The sequence below is a fragment of the Chelonia mydas genome, chromosome 5 (genome assembly GCF_015237465.2).
Source record: "Chelonia mydas isolate rCheMyd1 chromosome 5, rCheMyd1.pri.v2, whole genome shotgun sequence".
Lineage (NCBI taxonomy): Eukaryota > Metazoa > Chordata > Testudines > Cheloniidae > Chelonia > Chelonia mydas.
The window spans coordinates 49411164-49429250 of record NC_051245.2 but is presented as its reverse complement, the minus strand read 5'-3'; the positions used below and the strand labels follow the sequence as shown (position 1 = coordinate 49429250).

Genomic DNA, 18087 nt, shown 5'->3' with positions numbered 1-18087 from the left:
TAAATATGGGAGACCAAAATTTCACACAATGTGTTGGGGGTTAGGATAGATGGTTTGGGTGGGCAGTAAAAGGAGAGCACTTAAGCTATACAAGGGGGGCACCCTATGCATATGTAGACCCTCATGTGTTTTTAGAAGGGCATTTTTGGAAATACATAGCAATCTGCCCTTTTGATATCTAGTTTGGCGCCTATGTCTTTTTAGGCAATGCCCTTAAGTACCTTGAGCTATGTCATTTTAGCTCAATACTCAAATAGTGGTCCTTCACTGACATCCGTGGATAAAATTGAGTATTACACACTTAAGTGTCTTGTGCTCTGAAAGTGTGATCATTAGAGAACGTAATCCTGTTCCTAAATTTCCTCATCCTCCCAAGCAGGAGCTCCTGGATTAACACCTCTTGGCTGTGTATGATTAATACTCCTCCCACACCCGTCCTTTTATACACTAAAAAACCATGGAGAGGAATTGTAAGACACCATGGTCTTAAATGACGGATAGCAGCTTGCAGATGATTCTTATAAAGGTTTTTATATCACCCTTATCACCATAGTGCCTGAGCACTTTCCAGTAGTGCATTAAGCAAATGACTAACACCTGTTATGTGTGGTTAGTGTTCTCTCTCATTCTTTCCCAAGGGGGGAAAATTGTGTGTTTTGTTTTGATAGGGTTTTGTTTAACTGCATGTCTGACTGTTAGACCAGGCAAGGTCAAAGTAATGTGCTTTACACAGGGAAAGTAAGGGGGCATCAGGGACCCATTTCCTTAAAATAAGCTCTCTTTGTATGTAGTGTTGTCCCTGCTGCCTTTTGTTGGCGATCTCTTGAGGTTGAGGATGATCTTTCACAGGTGTTTGTTTTTTATGGCTTCTTTGACTGAGGAGTCTGATCCTTGACCACAGGCTCGTTGGCAGACATTGCAGGTGGTGTTGGAAGTCAGAGTTGGGCTGCATGACTGTTTGGTGTTTTTTCTTTTCTTTTCTGGTGGTTTTTTCTGTGACCAGGGCAAGGTGATTTTCCTCAAAAGTGGACATTCCATCTCTGACAGATCTTTGCCAGTTATCCCTGTCCTGGGCTACTGTCTCCCAGTGTGTGGTGTTGATGCCACATCGTTTGAGGTTTATCTTGAAGGTGTCTTTAAGTGTTCTTTTTGGCCTCCCCATTTCCTTTCCCCTTTGAGTTGGGCGTACAGCAGTTGTTCTGGTAAGGGTAGATCAGGCATGCGCTCTCAGTGCCTGCTCCACCTCAGCTGGTGCTGGATGATCAGGGACTCGACACTGAAGATGTTGGTCTCTGTGAGGACACTGGCATTAGTGCAGTGATCCTCCCACTTTATGTTGAGGATCTTTAGAAGAAAGTGCTGGTGCTGACATTCCAGGTTTTTCTGGTTTATAAACCTAAAGTCGTGTGTGTGTGTGTGTGTGTGTGTGTGACATCTGGTCCTGCTGCCTTTACCTGCTTTGGGGCACAAGGGGGAAAGGCAGGGAGATGAAAATCATCTATCTTCTAGTTCTATATCTCCTTCACACAACTCTGAAACAAGTAGCACCATCTCCTAACTATTCTATTGCCTGGATGAGACAGCACCTGGCTGAAGCTGAACCAAGGCAAGATGGAGGTGATATCAGTGGGAAGAAGAAGAAAACAGTTTGTCACATTAGCATTCCCTGTTTTCTAGTTGTATGAACTGCAGGGCCGCTAGGAGGGGGAGCCCCTTCCCCCAGTTGAGATGGGATGGCCCCCAAACTGACATTGCAACCTGGCACGTGGGGTTGCAGCACCACCTGAGTGGCACAGTGACCCTGCATGTCAAGTTTCACCACTTGGAGCAGGGAGCTGGGCCTAGCCCTGCAGGACAAGAGCTGAGCAGTTGTTGCAGGGCAAATGTTGTGTGGACTCACTCTCCATCAACACCCCTCCCCACACCCACCAGCTTCCACTCAGTTGCAATTCTTTGGGACAGCTTGGGGGGCCTTAGTTTCAGATTTTGCCCTGGGCCCCTAAAAGCCTTTGCAGCCCTGATGAACCAGGATCTTCATGATTTCTCTTCAAAATTGCTCCATAAACATGAAGAGATTTCAGGCTGTGGATTGGTGTGTGTGTATGTGTGGGGTTTTTTTGGTTTTTTTAGCTCTTTACTGAATATTTCTTAGACTATTCAATGTTTGAGCAATGTGATTGGTGTCCAAGTCATATGGTATTGTATCTGTTCCCTGGTTGGATGACCCAACCTATCTAAATGACTTCAGCGGATGATGGGATATACTAGTCCTTTGTGCTCTTGGAAGAGGACATTTTGAAGTCCTGGTCAAAGCTAGTCCCTGGAAGGAAACCCCTTCTATCCTTGCCTCAGCTACAAGGTTTACAAAGGACCAGGTGTGGCAAATTGATGGGATTTGTTTGGCCCATGAGCCTTGTTACCTTGCCAATAAGGAACTCAATAACCTACTGACTGTTGCTGTATGTGGACTGAGGAGCTCAGGCGTCAGTTAGAGTTCATGTTAAGGCCTGTTTTGCCCAGAGAGCTGGTAGGGAGAGACTTCTATGTTCTGGGACTCTGTCTTTTCTTGTAATTATCTGCTTTTAAAGCCTGTAACCAAAGCAGCAGGCTTGGGCCCTTGTGTGTAAGAAGTCTGTGGTGGGTCTTGCACTTTGATTTTTTTTTTTCTTCATTCTATTAAGAGCTTGAAATAAGTATAGCCTCCTCCCCCAAGAAGTGGGGCAAAGACTTTCTTATTAACCAGAGGATTTGGCTCTTGTGCCCTGTACAATGTGGGGTGAAACTACTTTGGCTTCCACCCACAACGATTTTATTTTGGCACTAATCCAATTTTATTAAATTAAATGAACCTCTGCTGTAAGCCTGATATGTACTTTTTGCACATCCTTGTACTAGCAGAACTTTGCTTGGGTGATGCTCAGAAAAATGAATGGAGCAGCACGTGAGCCCTGCTGAAATAGTTTTATTTAGAAGTTGTTTAAAATGTTCATGAATAAGTTCTTCTATTTACCCAGCTCTGTTCAGATCTCATTCATTGCAGCTATCCTGTTATGCTTGTTTAACAGCAACAACAAAACCAGGGAGCCCACTGGGGCTCTAAACCTGGTGGCCTGTTTCTTGGCACAAATACACAGCTTGCATTTTCTGCTTTGTCTCATTGACTCTTTTTTGTGCTTAAGCTGGTACACTGCTGCCACTGTTTGCCAGGGGCTTTTTCTTGTTGCAGAGCATGCGTTTGGGTGCTACTTTTGTGTCCCAGACGTTTGTCACCCCCGTATGTTCCTAATAGATTTCCTAGAGGCTTTTTTTGATACAGTCTATCTGGCACCCTCAAGTGTCTTCAGCTCTTGTCATTTCGTACTTCACTGTTCTGGAATATGATTTTTGACTCCTTAATTGCAGCAATTGTCATCAGGTGGAAAAATGCCAGTGGCATGATGCTATCTTTGCCTGCCCCTTGAGCCAGAGAAGAACTGTCATATAGTGAGTGGGCACAGTGTTGTAACACATGGGCATGGCATGTACATCAATGATCTGGAGTGTTCATCAGTTGGGAGCATTGAGGGTGTCTCTCTCCAAGCCAGGAACGTCAATAAGGCTGGCTGGCTGTCCTAACCCTCATGCCAGCAATTAACAGGCATAAGTGATTAATGCTGACTAACGGTTGGATTATTTGGGAAAAATCCTGAACCAAACTATTATCCATACGATCACTTTATAACGTGAAGAGCTGTATCTAATGAGGCTGTGTTCCACAAGGTGTGAGTGAGGGGGTGATAATGCAGTTTGTTCCCTTTGACTCTCGGCAGGAGGCCCCAGGGAACATACCTGGGCATGCATGTTCTTGTGAGATCTTAAATAGATCTATGGGATTGTTTAGACGCTGCTGCATGAATCAAAATAGGGTGAGGAAAGTGGTGCTAGTGTCCCGATAGCTCTGCTGAGCACAGCCTTTGGTTTAGAACGACAGGCTTTTCTTAAGGGAAAATCTCCCTTTTAGGTGCTGCACGGTGTACTTTTAGTATGAAGACTCTGTGCACCCTGGCTGGGGCTGGGGATGCAAACTGCCCCCACCTGTTTCTACTGCTGCTACAGCAGGGAGGATTCACGTCTCATTGCGATCATGTCCCTGTGCTTTTCTATTGGCTGGAATCAGAACTTCTCAACTGTCATAAGCCCTAGCACAGCTAGACTAAATAGCCCCTTTTTCGTGCCAGGGGTAGGAGGCTGTGGCTTCAGAGAAGTCAGATCTTATTTCTACTCCATTGCTTCTGTGAGGGGGTGGTGTGCAGAACAGGGATTGCTGAAACAGTTTGTAGTAATAGATCTGTAGTGCTTTGTCGGCAGCAGTCCACAGACATAAGACTACAGTGCCTGAAAATATGGGAGAGCTCTAGAAACATATGGATCCTGTAGAGGAAAAACAAACTGGGGGACTGGCCTTGAAGACTCTTCTCTTATAAAGACCCCTTGACTGCTACTTCCTGAATCCTGCAAGAGCATGAGATTGCTGCTAGCTGGCCTGAATGCTGCACTTAAGCATCACTGCAACACCTGTGGGGCAGTAATAAGTCAGCACATTTGTGTCCCACCCCTTTCCTAAAAGTTGTACAAATGCAATGGGTAGTTCAATGACAGAGCAGCAGTAATATGCATCCTGCAGTACGCTCAGTGTAGCAGTACAAACCTGTTGCTCTGAAATACTTAAAGAGGGCTTGGATTTTTTTTTTCATACATATATTGTCAAGCTTTGTTTTTCTAGATATACTTTGGGGGGGAAATGTTCATGCCACCTTATTAATCTCCATGTTTTCATCAATACTTGATCTAGTCAAAAATCAGAAAGTCACACTTTTCATTGAAACTTTGAAATCTGAAAATGTCCTCAGCAGCTGTAATGAACATAATAGGCTATATTGTCCCCTGAAGAGGCTACATCAGCACAGGGTCCAAAACTCTGACTTTGCAGTTGCAGAATATCTCTTGCATTCTTCTGTTAAGCACATGGCTTGTATCTACTCCAACACTAAAACAGCAAGTGAGTTTGTCTCCCAGATCCCCAGAACTAATGAAATCCACAGGGTTAGCCATGCGGAGGCCCTTTGGTCCTACAGTGGGCCCCCAAGGTATCTACTGGCCATCTTTTCCCCCAAAGGAGACTCTGGAGCACAGAGGAAAAGCAGGCAAATGTTGTTGACAGGTCAGTATTAAGTGTCATGGCAAAGTCCAGAGGGCTTGAGGGAATGTGATGGTGACTGTCCAGGGCACCTTCCTGGTTTCGCTCTTGCCCTAGGGAGCACAAGCTGTACAGTGGAAGGGCTTCTTCCAGGGTCAGGGGAAGCAGAAAACCAATGTGCTCTACCCTTCCACAACCTGTAGCAGCAGAGATCTTGTTTTCTTTATATATATCTCCCGTCTGGCTGCAGAGGGACATGTCCTAGTATTAACTAATTTAGAATTCTGCTGTAGTGCCAACAGATGCAGATATTCAAGTACATAATGTCCCCAGATTTGGAGTTTAGAAAAATAACACTGGCACAGTTTATGAATTATGAAAGTGTTCATGTTGGAACAAATTACATCCACATAAGGCTCCAGTTCTGCAAGCCCTTATTTAATGGCACTTACTCGATTGAGTAAAGACTTTTAGGTTTAGGCAGTAAAGATCCATCAACTGTTTGTGTATAGGGTGGGGAAAGAGGGGCATTGACATTAGTCGTGCTCCATGCCAGTACAGGCGCCGATCGTACTCTTGCAGCCTAAACTATGTTTCATATAGTATATCCTATACCTATTGGGAATGAAACCTCCTGGGGTATGGATCAGTTTATCTAAATATTTTAAAGTATATATTGCCTTAGCTATATTGCAAGGTATTGGGACACTCTCTCTAAAGATTGTCAATATCAATGTATTGGATTTTATTAGGAAATTCGGTAACCTTTAAAACCAAATGTGCTCTTTCAGAAGTACAGTTAGGTGTATTAAAATGGCTTGCATGGTCATAATATGAAAAACATAAAACATTGCATCTGGGAGAATTCTTGGGAAAATGTTCAAGTTCTGCATAGTTCTGTAGTGGATTTTGCAATGAATATGGTTTCTAAAATCTGAACTAAACCCATGTTTTACCTTTTAAGTGTTTGCACGGTATTTGGTATGATGAAGACTTTATTTCTTTAGCGTATACTTTCTTACTACAAACAAAAATAGCTAGTCCTAGTGTTACATCAGCATCTCCCACTGAAGGGCAGCAGTAGGCTACTTAAGTAATGAAAACCCACAGTATACTATATATCCAGCAATGCTGAAGTCAGCAACTAAAATAAATGAATAGCTGAACATAAGTGGCTTGTTTAGACTAGGTCAAAATATTTCAATAATATTTATTGTGTATTTTCTTAGACATTTTTCCAAATTACTCTATGTAATATACTGTATCTGCAATTTTTGTATTTGGTTACTGAATCAAGTGACATAATTACACTCAACGCTAAACATCTTTAAAAACAAATAAGAAACAATAAGGACAAACAATACCCCCTCTCTCCTTAATTCCGGGTTCTTATCTGGGGGTTCACAATCCTTGGTGAGGGGTCAGTTTAACTTGACTGTCTAAAAACAGCCCTTCTCTAATATTGCTGGTTTCATGCATCCCATTTCTGTATGTATGTATTGTCCTAACATGGCTCTTTACCCCTGCTTTTCTAAACAGACCTAGCTGATAAAAAAAACCACTTCACATGTAATCTATAATCCTAATGATGGGAAAGCTTGACTATAAATGTTGACAAAATACAGCCTTAACAGTATGTGAATAATAGCAAATTGATTGTAAAATTAAAATAAAAAGCATTCCTAATTCATACTGAGATCTGCTTGCATACAAAACTTAATGAAAACTCAACTTGCTATTCTGTGCTATTGTAGACTCAGGATCGTTGATACTGGAATTGGAAAAGAGCTTGGACTGTATCCTTCAAAACGATTATTTATGGGTATAGATCCATTGGTTTCAATGGGACTACTCAAAGGCCAGATTTTGCTACCCTTGTTCACACTGAGCAGTACCTTACTGCATGAGTAGCCCCATTAAAATCAGCAGGGCTATTCTGGAGTATCATACCTCTTAACTCTGGGATGGCTTACATAGAATTGGCAAGGAGCCCAGACCTCCCAGGGGATGGACATGTGGAGTCCTGCTGGGAACCTGCTCTACAGCTGCCTCTCCTCCATATAGCAGAACTGCCAATGCTGGAGGCCTTAGGTGGGCCCCTTTGTCCTGAAATTTCAGGCAGAGTAAGTACATCACAGGCTCTGGGCTGGGGCTGTTTTGTCTCTTGAATTAGTTTTTTTTTGGATGTGCCAAACCACAGCTCTTAATTCACAGAAACGTGGAAATCAGTGACAGCCATCTCGTCCATATCCACCAATGTAAAAATGTTGCCAGCATACAGTACAGTAGTTGGAACAGTTTATTTTCATGATGAAAATACTGCACTTTATACATCCTCAAACAAACATAATGGCCAGTCCCACTTTATCAGCTATTTATAAATGTACCCATAAGATAAAGGGTTAATGATGGATGTCATAAGCATGTTACTGAATGCCCCCTGTATTAGTGATGGTTAGAAACACATCAGAGGTTATAAGCAACCCATTGATCTATTGGACTCTAACAATTTAATCATTCATTAAAACATCTATTAACCCTTTACATTAAAGCTGCATTTTGAAATAGTTTATAAAGTGTGACCAAAATATCCCATGAAACAGTAATCACCCACACCACAAATTGCATATAACCGTGAAAAAGTCATAACTGTACAATTGAGCAATACTATAGATTCCTCTGAGGACAAAATTGAGCCACTGGTAATGGTTATACCTGCTGCCCACAACATAAGTAACTGGAAAATACCAACTTTTGCAACTATTATAACTCATTTAGGGTGCTCACCTTTCTTTTTAGAAGAATTTAAGCCTTTAAAGCTTAAACTGAAAAGTGTTTTGTAACATTTACTATCATTGCAATACTGGTCCTAGCCCTGTTAAAGCAAATTTCCCTTGAATGTAAAAGGAATTAGCTTGCTTTATTTATAATAACCAATTTTTGCTGCTTGCCAGGACCTAATTGATGCTTTAAGAAAAACCAAACAAACCAACTATAATAAGCCTCAATTACTTTGACAGTATTTTATGGGTTAGTTAAATACTATGCATGTTTCAGGCAGCTGGGATATAATTATTGTTCTGACTGGAGCATCATTGTGGACAACTCAATGAAAACAGCTGTTCCAGGCATCAGCGTGGTAAAACAGGCAGAGGAGATAGTCCATTTTAAAAAGAGACCAATCCAGAAAAGATGTTAACGAAATCATGCAAATGGATGGAACACCTTCATCTTGAATATTGTGTTCAATTCTGGTCACGCCATCTTGAATATAGAAGAAATGGAAAATGTCCAGGGAAGGATAGTAAATAGAGGCACAGACAACAGTTCAAGTGATGCAGAGTATGGCAAGCTAATGGGTACTGGAGTACTTCATGAGCGGCAACTCTGGTGCTATGGTGTCTCCCCTGCTCTGTGCCATGGACAGAAACAATTCAAGATTGCTGTTGGGATTCACGGAGCAGCTGCACGCAGTGGACCGTCTGCTCTGGGCTTGAGAAACAAGCATTGAGTGGTGAGATTGCATCATTATGCAGGCCTGGGATGACAAGCAGTGGCTACAGAACTTCCAGATGCAGAAAGCCACCTTCCTGGTACTGTGTGCAGAGCTCACCCCAGTCCTTCAGCACAGGGACACCAAAATGAAAGCTGCAGTAATGGTGGAGAAGCAAGTGGCGATTGCTGTGCAGAAGCTGGAAATGCCAAATTTCTACCAGTCAGTCGTGAATCAGTTTGGAGTGGGGAAATCCACCATGGGGGTTGCAGTGATGCAAGTGTGCAAGACCATTAATCGCCTCCTGCTACGAAGGATTGTGACTGAGGTTAACCAAGGCTGCAAGGGTCCAGCTCCTGCATGCATGTGGCTGCAGACAGGGACTATATGCTGCTATGATACCTGCTGAAGTAATTGCGTGGTATCGCAAAGTTTCTATCCGGGGGGGGGGGGGGGGGGGGTGAGGGAGAGGGAGAAACAAAGCAGCTCTCCCAAGAAACCTTTGGCAGGGGGTTGCAGATTATCTCCCAGAAAGTTTCCTTGAGATCTCTATGGAGGATTCACAGGACAGCCTGGTATGCATAAACAAACTGTTCTGCAAGTCCCCCTCTCTCTAGCCATACAGAAGAATCAGATAGAAACTTCTCCTGTGTTGGTTACTTCACTACCCCTTGCAGCGCAATGAAGAAACCAGTACATGACCAGCTGTGTCCCTGCAGTATTGAAGCAGAATGAGCACTTATGTGAGGTTCCCTCTCCTGCACCAGGCTTTCCAGAGCTGGACTGCTGGAACTGGCTAGACTGCTCAGAAATCAAAACGAGTTCCTGGCTTGCTATGCCACCAGATTTCCCTGTCACCTGTTCCTCCTCCTGTGGGTTCACTTGAATGACCAGTGATTCCAGCCCCCCAAAGTATCCATGGGGCTCTTGGTGGTGGAGGTAGGGTCATTGGTGCCAAGGATGGCATGCAACTCCTTGTAGAAATGGCATGTGTGAAGTTCTGCACCAGAGCAACTACTTGCCTCTCTGGCCTTCTGGTATGCCTGCCTCAGCTCCTTGGTTGTTTTTACACTGCACTGCTGTGTGTCCCTGTTATAGCCCTTCTTCACCATGCCCAGAGCAATCTGACCATAGATAACAAAGCTCCTGCAGCTGAATCAGAGCTGTGCCTGCACAGCCTCCTTTTCCCCACAGGCCCAGGAGATCCACCACCTCCCATGTACTCCAGGCAGGAGCCAATTTTCTACATGGAGCCAGTATGTTATCTGGGCAGTTATGTTAGCTCTCCACCCCGACCAAACAGGAAGAGCAACTTCAAAACTCCCCGGGGCTTGAAAGGGGAGGGGTGTTTACCTGTGTACCCGGCTGCAGGGCAGCAGAGTTCAAAACGGTGACGAGAGCAGTCACGGTGGGCATTTTGGGACACCTCCTGGAGGCCATTTAAGATGACATAAGCAACATAGTGTCTACCCTGACACTGTGTCACAGAAAGCTCTGTGCCTCTTGTCTGGGTCCTTCTATTAGGTTCGTGTAGCAGGCAAGTTAAAGTGATGAGAGGAACATTTCACTGTGTACATCTTCATAGTTAAGTCGATGTAAGGCAGTTTACACTGACCTAACTTTGTAGTGTAGACATCAGTCTCAGTTTTAGGTTCTATTGCAACCCTCACTCAGCTGCTGCCTAATCCTGGAGGTGTTTACTCTCTCTCCATGCCTAAAGGTTCATTGTCCAAGTTCCCTAGATGCCCAAGATTCTGCCTCTGGGCAACTGCGCTGCTGCCTCACTTTAGGCATCCAGGAAGCCATCTCTTGCCTAACCCCCAGTGCAACTGTGATGCCGCCTCCTCCTCCCTCCCCAGGATACAGCCTGGACTGTGGAGCTGCTATGCCCCCTAATACTCTCTGGATCAGGGTACCTCTGCCACTGCTCTGCTGGTGACAAACAGCACCTTCAGGCTTCGTTCTCACACAACCATTAGCATGTGAAGTCACACCCAAAGTTACATGCAGGCACTCCACCTCTCATAAACCTATATACAAGGAGATTCCAGCAAATCCCCCCAGACTTGCACCCCAGAAATATACCATCTTACACTGCTCAAGTCCTCCTTGACCAGTGCAAGCTCATTAATTAGTTTGACACTTCATCAAAGGATAGTGGACATGCACTAGCTTTTGTAATTTGAGCAGATTCCACAGGCACCTTAGACAAACTCACTAGTAAAGATAAAACATTAAAAAAAATCTTTTCTGTAGTTAAACTTATTTTAAACTGATTATAAATGTTAGGCCTCGAGGTCAGAGTTGGTTACATAAGAAATAAAAGATAAAATCACACTAATTCCTAAACTTGATCAGAGTAAGCAAGATTTGAATAAGCAGTTTTTCTCACTTCACTAGGCCTTGTAAGCAGTTTGGTTCTTAATACACAGGCTCAATTCCCTGCTCAGCCTGGGACTAATCTTCCCCAGTTCAAAGTCTCTTCTTCCAAACATTCTTGTTGCTGTCGGGGGGGGCTGAAGAGGGCTGAAGAGACCAAGTGATGATATCATTGCCCCACATTTTATACACACTCCCAAGTGCTGGAGAGATCCTTGCTGTGTCATGGGGGTTAGACAGTCCCCATTGTATACATGCTCTCTCAGGAGTCTTAGGGAGGGGCCCACTGGGAGAACAGCTTCTCCTTAATGGTTCATCAACATATGGCTGGTTAGTCCTGTCTTAGGGGTGTTAGTTTCTCCTTTGTTGCCACTGAAAGGCTAGCTGTGGGCATCTCCCAGACTCACAACATATTGCAGTAACAGCCTAACTTCACATACAGTGGCAATACATATAATTCAACAGGATTGCAATGTTCAACAGATCATTACTTTTCAACGTATACCTCGCAAGGCATACTTGGTACCAAACATATCATAATCATATATCAATGGTGAATGTGGGGGTTACAAGGTGCTATAATGAGGTATAGTATGTTACAGCCGCCCAGGGGATGATAGGCAGGGGAATGTCCATCTCGCCTGCAGGGCCTTATCTGGTAGACATGCTCTGAATATGCCTGCTAACTGGGCCCTATTCAAAATCTGCCTGGAGGTGGTACCTTCCTTATAATAATCCATTGGTTAGGGATGTGAGAGAGCTGGGTTCCGTTCCCCCCCTGCTTGGCTGCAAGGATTTGAACAGGGGTCTCCTACCTCTCTGGAAATGTTCTAACCTCAGAGCTAAGGCAGAGTCTGATGTGGGGCTCCCTCAGTCGCTGCTGTTGAAGCTGATCCATTTTGGACAAATACTTGAATAGTCACTGGAGCTGGGGACTGGACCCTAGGTCTTCCACCTCCTAGGTGGGTGCCCTAGCCATCAGGCTATCTAGTCAGCCTCACTATTTCTCTCTGCCCTGATGACCATCAGAATAGCCCATAGCTCAGGGGCTAGGGAGGTGGGCAACCTCTGTCAAATCCTTTTGCCACATCAGTAAGAGAAAGGGGAATTGAACCGAGGTCTCTCACATCTCAGGTAAGTGCGCTAACCACTGGGCTAAGAGTTATGAGGGAGGAGGTAGCACTATTACCTCTGGGCATGTCTTGCAAGAAGAGACTAAGCTGCCTGACTCTAGGAGAGAGGTTTCCAGCTGGCTTTTGTGAATTACATTGTTGGACACCTGTCTCTCCCCGTTCAGTATATAGGGAGCCTTGGTGCCTAACTCAAGCTCTGTGGATCCCATTCTTGTTCCAGTGATTTCCTACGTGCCTAAAAGGTAGGAGTTCTGATGCTCAACATCGTCCCTTTGTGGATCCAGGTCAAAGAGCACTCTGGAAAGGGGGTGGCAGTATGTCACTTTTCATGAGTGACTTTAAAGTCACAAGCACCTGGGGAATGCAGGCAGGTCAAATGAGGACTGAGGAGGGGCCTAAACCTGGGCTGGGATTTTGTTTCCTAGGTGAATTTTGAAATTTGAATTCCCAGGTGAATTTCAGTTTGATTTGTTACAAACATTTAACATGGCTGTAATGCAGAGCACTGGAAATAGAACCATTCCTTATATACACGGCAATAATAGAACACCAAAGATCCCACAGAACAGTCACCCAAGCCTGGCTATTAGGTAGGAATCAAATAAAACTATTCACTTCCAGTCCCAGTACTCAATGGCAGAGCTTGTGTGGTACTTTTTTCAGAGTAGCAGCCGTGTTAGTCTGTATTCGCAAAAATAAAAGGAGTACTTGTGGCACCTTTAGAGACTAACCAGTTTATTTGAGCCTAAGCTTTCGTGAGCTACAGCTCACTTCATTGGATGCATTCAATGGAAAATACAGTGGGAGATTTATATACATAGAGAACATGAAACAATGGGTGTTACCATTCACACTGTAACGACAGTGATCACCTAAGGGGAGCTATTACCAGCAGGAGAGCGGGGGGTGGGGGTGGGGAAAACCTTTTGTAGTGATAATCAAGGTGGGCCATTTCCATCAGTTGACAAGAGCGTCTGAGGAACGGTGGGGGGGGGGGGGAATAAACATGGGGAAATAGTTTTACTTTGTGTAATGACCCATCCACTCCCAGTCTCTATTTAAGCCTAAGTTAATTGTATCCAGTTTGCAAATTAATTCCAATTCAGCAGTCTCTCGTTGGAGTCTGTTTTTGAAGTTTTTTTGTTGAAGAATTGCCACTTTTAGGTCTAATCGAGTGACCAAAGAGATTGAAGGGTTCTCCGACTGGTTTTTGAATGTTATAATTCTTGACGTCTGATTTGTGTCCATTTATTCTTTTACGTAGAGACTGTCCAGTTTGACCAATGTACATGGCAGAGGGGCATTGCTGGCATATATCACACTGGTAGATGTGCAGGTGAACGAGCCTCTGATAGTGTGACTGATGTGATTAGGCCCTATGATGGTGTCCCCTGAATAGATATGTGCACACGGTTGGCAACGGGTTTTGTTGCAAGGATAGGTTCCTGGGTTAGTGGTTCTGTTGCGTGGCGTGTGGTGGCTGGTGAGTATTTGCTTCAGGTTGGGGGGCTGCCTGTAAGCAAGGACTGGCCTGTCTCCCAAGTTCTGTGAGAGTGATGGGTCGTCCTTCAGGATAGGTTGTAGATCCTTGACGATGCGTTGGAGAGGTTTTAGTTGGGGGCTGAAGGTGACGGCTAGCGGCATTCTGTTATTTCCTTTGTTGGGCCTGTCCTGAAGTAGGTGACTTCTGGGTACTCTTCTGGCTCTGTCAATCTGTTTCTTCACTTCCGCAGGAGGGTATTGTAGTTGTAAGAATGCTTGAGAGAGATCTTGTAGGCATTTGTCTGTCTGAGGGGTTGGAGCAAATGCGGTTGTATCATAGAGCTTGGCTGTCGACAATGGATCGTGTGGTGTGGTCTGGGTGAAAGCTGGAGGCATGTAGGTAGGAATAGCGGTCAGTAGGTTCCCAGTATAGGGTGGTGGTTATGTGACCATCGCTTATTAGCACCATAGTACATGGTGCTGTGACAGCAGCAGGGATGAGGCAGAAGTAACAGCTTCTCCATAGGCAGTAGAAGTGAAATCTGTAGGGGAAGCATCAGACACAGTTGTATGATTTTAGCTAAATTTATCCTGACTACTATGTTCTAACAGGTTATTTCACACTGACACTTTTTATAATTGAAGCATTATGTTGTTATAACCTAAAGAAGGATTTTGTCTTCACCAATATTTTAAAAACTACCCTACCTGTTCAGCAAAATCTGGGCCTGAAAGAGTTTCAGAAATTTTAGAAACATGCACTGACTTCCTTAGAACTGTGCTTACTGAATTATCTGGGGCTATTGCCTGGTATTGCTGCATTCTGTTGTGTTGCAGAGACTTTTAAAAAGAAATTGTTTAGGCAGTGAGCCAAGTCCTGTCCAAACATTGGTAAATGTCTTTGTATTTGACATTATGATGTTGGATACCATGCAGACACAACAGCCATCTTGGCACACTGAGGGGTCATGGAAGTAAGAGTGATGGCATGATTTTGTGAGCAGAATGTCAGGCAGTGTCTGTTTCCAAGGGGAGAACAAATGAAGAGAGGCTTGAAAAGTAATGTCAGAATTCTTTCTGAATTCACCAAGAGCATGTGATGACCCTCCCGGGAAACTAGTTGTTATGAGGGTTGGAGGAGAACCACAAGTCTCAACTTCTGTACAGGTTTGGACTAGAGACGGGCGTAAGGTGCAAAATTGGATCCAAAATTTCCCAAAGGTTGTGAGTTTTCAGATACAGTGTTTTAGTTTGGTCCTATTTGTTTAGATTTGCCACTAGATCAATATGTCCCTTTTGAAGAAGGGAAATACCAGCCCTTCATTGACTCAGTGCATATGTTTGAATGACTGGTTTTTGACTGGATATTCGCAATCCAAATTCATAGTGGATAGCCAACTGCAGTTAACGATATAGCTCTTTAAATTCTGCCTACCACGACATCTGTGCCACACTGCTTTCTGCTGGGTACGTTTAGGGCTTTTGCTGAGCCTGAGGCACGTTGTAGAGAAGGAGATGGAAAATGGCATGGGGAAAAATGTTCTTGTGATGGTCTCAATACTTAATTTTGTGTGACACCTACCATAGATTCCAAGGTGATAGTCATCTTGGATATACCTAGATGATAGACTGCCCAAGTGGTGTTGACAGGAGGAAACATGTATTTTCAAGAAATAATAATTCATCAAAGCAGCATGAGTGAGGGTACCCCATGTTACGTCTGTAAAGCCAGTGTATTCTCCAATATAACCATCCTAGAGTGCAGGGAGGATAGAACTATGGCTGCACCCTCCCCATTCCCAGAAACACCTGCTCTGTCTACTGCTAACATTGCCAGCAGTGCTAGCTGCCTTTGCTGAACTTCCACAACAGAAGCCAAGTTGTCTGGCTCCTGAGCAAATGCATAAGGTAAGGGGGACAGGGGATAAGCTTCTTGTGCCCATCCACCATCAGGTACACCTGCGTTACGGGAGACATAATCTAGCATATTATTTGTAACCTGCAAAGTGACATTTCTAAATATAATCTTTTCCTCATCACAATCTACATGCTGCCTTTCTATGACTTACAAATGGAAGTCTGTGTTGGTCCCATGCTGCAGCATTTAATGACCAGGGATCGTTTCCCACAGCTTGACAGCCATGTTATTACAAGTCACCATCTTGGACACAGTTTTGTGAATCTTCAGTCTTTTATTGCATTCCACCACATAGGAAAAGCTTCAGAACAATGACACTGAGCCTTGTTATTTCTAAGTGAAGGAACGGACTTGACCCTCAGTGTGGTCAGTAAGGAATACATACAAAGTAATTTAAAAAGGCACTGCTAGGTCAAGTTTGTCCCAGAAGTTTTTGGGAAACATGAACTAAAGCAACCAGAAATCTTTCCATGGATCTACTCCAAAGCAAAACCCACAAAGGGAACATTTTGAAAAGCCCAAACAAGCTGGTCTCTGTAGCATCTCCAAACCAAACACTACAGCACGAGGTCAAGTCAGGATCACACATGTTCCTCTGCATAGAAATAAAAGTGGAAGTGACTAGTCTGGCTCTCTTAACCCAAGCTGAGAAGAATGCAGAAGGCCAACAACCCATGTAATAGTGGAATGGAAATTAGATTTTCATTTTTTTCAGTTAATATCCCAATCCTGTTGCCACTGAAGTTAATGGGAGTTTTGCTATTGATTTCAACTGGTATCAGGGTTGGGCTGCTAAAGACACTATTTCCAAAACAATGCATTTTTAAAGTGTCTGTCTGTGTGTGTGTGTGTCTATATATAATATATATATGAGAAATACAGTATTTAATCTGATTGTGTCTCTTTATTAATCTTATTCTAGAGCTGATCGTGGGCTCATTGCTATATAGGACATACAAGAAAGACAGTCCCTGTCCTGGAAGTCTTGTAAGTTAAGTCTCTGATCCTGCAATGTGTTCCTTCATTGAAATGCAGAGTGTATTGCAGGACTGGGGTTTAAAACAGAGATGCAGAGAAGACAAGCTGTGCTGAAAAATCCCAGAGCCTGGAGTAATTCTTTTTAAAAACACCACATCTTTTTGGTCTGGCAGTCTCACAAAATGGGCCCTTTCCAGAAGGCTTCCAGTATTTCCTGGGTTGGGCCAGGTTGAAAGTAGCGTAAAGAACAATTCTTTTATTTTTATTTTTTAAACACAGTGGTTTGGTGCTTCTAGTTTTGGCCAAAATTAGGAAGTGCAGCTATGCATGAAAATAATCAAAATTAAAAACCAAGCCTTCTAAAAAAGTTCAGGGTCATGTTAACTTTTGGAAAAGTGCTGGTCAGTTTGAATTTGTATTTAAATAACATTCACTTCTCCCTAATCCCACACACACAGGCTGTAATTCTGCACTTAGTTACACCTATGCAACCCCATCAAAATTAGTGGGGCTATACAGCTGTAACAAAGTGCAGAATCAGAGTCGTGTTTTGTGGGTGATTAGGGAGGAGTGAATGTATTTGAATTTGAACCTCTAAAGATGCTCTAAGTACTGCCTTTAGTTGCCTCTGTACAGTCCTATGGGCCTGCAGAGGTGTAACTAAGCACAACATTTGTCCCATCTTACTAACTGGGGAAGTGCAAGAGGTCTGGAGTTTGTCTGCATAAGTACCCCAAGGTTTGGATACTTAGTGATATTTTTCTGAGCCTCTTGAGTTAGCCACATTGGAGTGGAAATCTTACCAGGACAGCCTTCCAATGTTTTTCATTAAAACACCAAGGCAGGGGCAGATTTGGGGTCCCTGGAAAAATCTTACCATTGTGGCAGCCCTGGGGCTGGAGGAACTCTTGCTCCCTGTTGCCTCCCCAAGGTGCCGCAGGGGTGGAGTGGGGCGGGCTGTGGATGGAATGGGGCAGGGCTGCAGGTGGAACAGAGCAGGGCCAAAGATGGAAGGACTGGAGTGGGACCACGGTTCTGGCACTGGGCTCCCCCACTTGCTCTGGCCCAGGGCCCCAAGAGACCTAAATGCGCCTCTGCACCAAGGGCCTGATTCTTCCTGCATTTACACAGGTGCATCTCCCTTTGAAATCACCCTTTCTTGTGTTGTTTCTGGACCTTTACTTCCAATGCTGGCACAGGCACACAAGGATGAAAAACAAAAGTCAGCCAAGCATTGTTGAACATCATCATAACCTTTTAAAATTGTCTAGGGTTCTGCGTGAGTTATGGATGAAGGTTTAAGGGAAGTCCCTTATTTTATCTGTAGTATTAACTCATTCCATGTGTTCATGAAAACTAGGGTATGCCTATACTACAAGCTAGAGGTTTGTAGTATAGGTGTAGCCTGAGTGGGTAGCTGAAGTACAGTGGTCACCATTAAAATACCTACCAACAATACCACCCCACAATAACTGAGATTATTTCCTGTTCTAAATACAAGGAAATACTGCATTACCTTAGGTGGCAA

The 18087-nt window shown here is 43.9% G+C and overlaps 1 long non-coding RNA gene across 2 annotated transcripts in view; it reads left to right on the top strand.

Moving 5' to 3' along the window:
• Nucleotides 1-18087, top strand: part of LOC122466089 — a 171556-nt gene that overhangs the window by 21737 nt on the left and 131732 nt on the right. Inside the window, exon 1 of one of the 2 annotated variants that reach the window (XR_006291330.1) lies at nt 2006-2375. The exons of the other annotated variant lie outside the window; for it this stretch is intronic. This is a non-coding gene — a long non-coding RNA (uncharacterized LOC122466089). Of the gene's footprint in view, nt 1-2005; nt 2376-18087 lie in introns of those variants that run through there. 2 annotated transcript variants of the gene reach the window in all.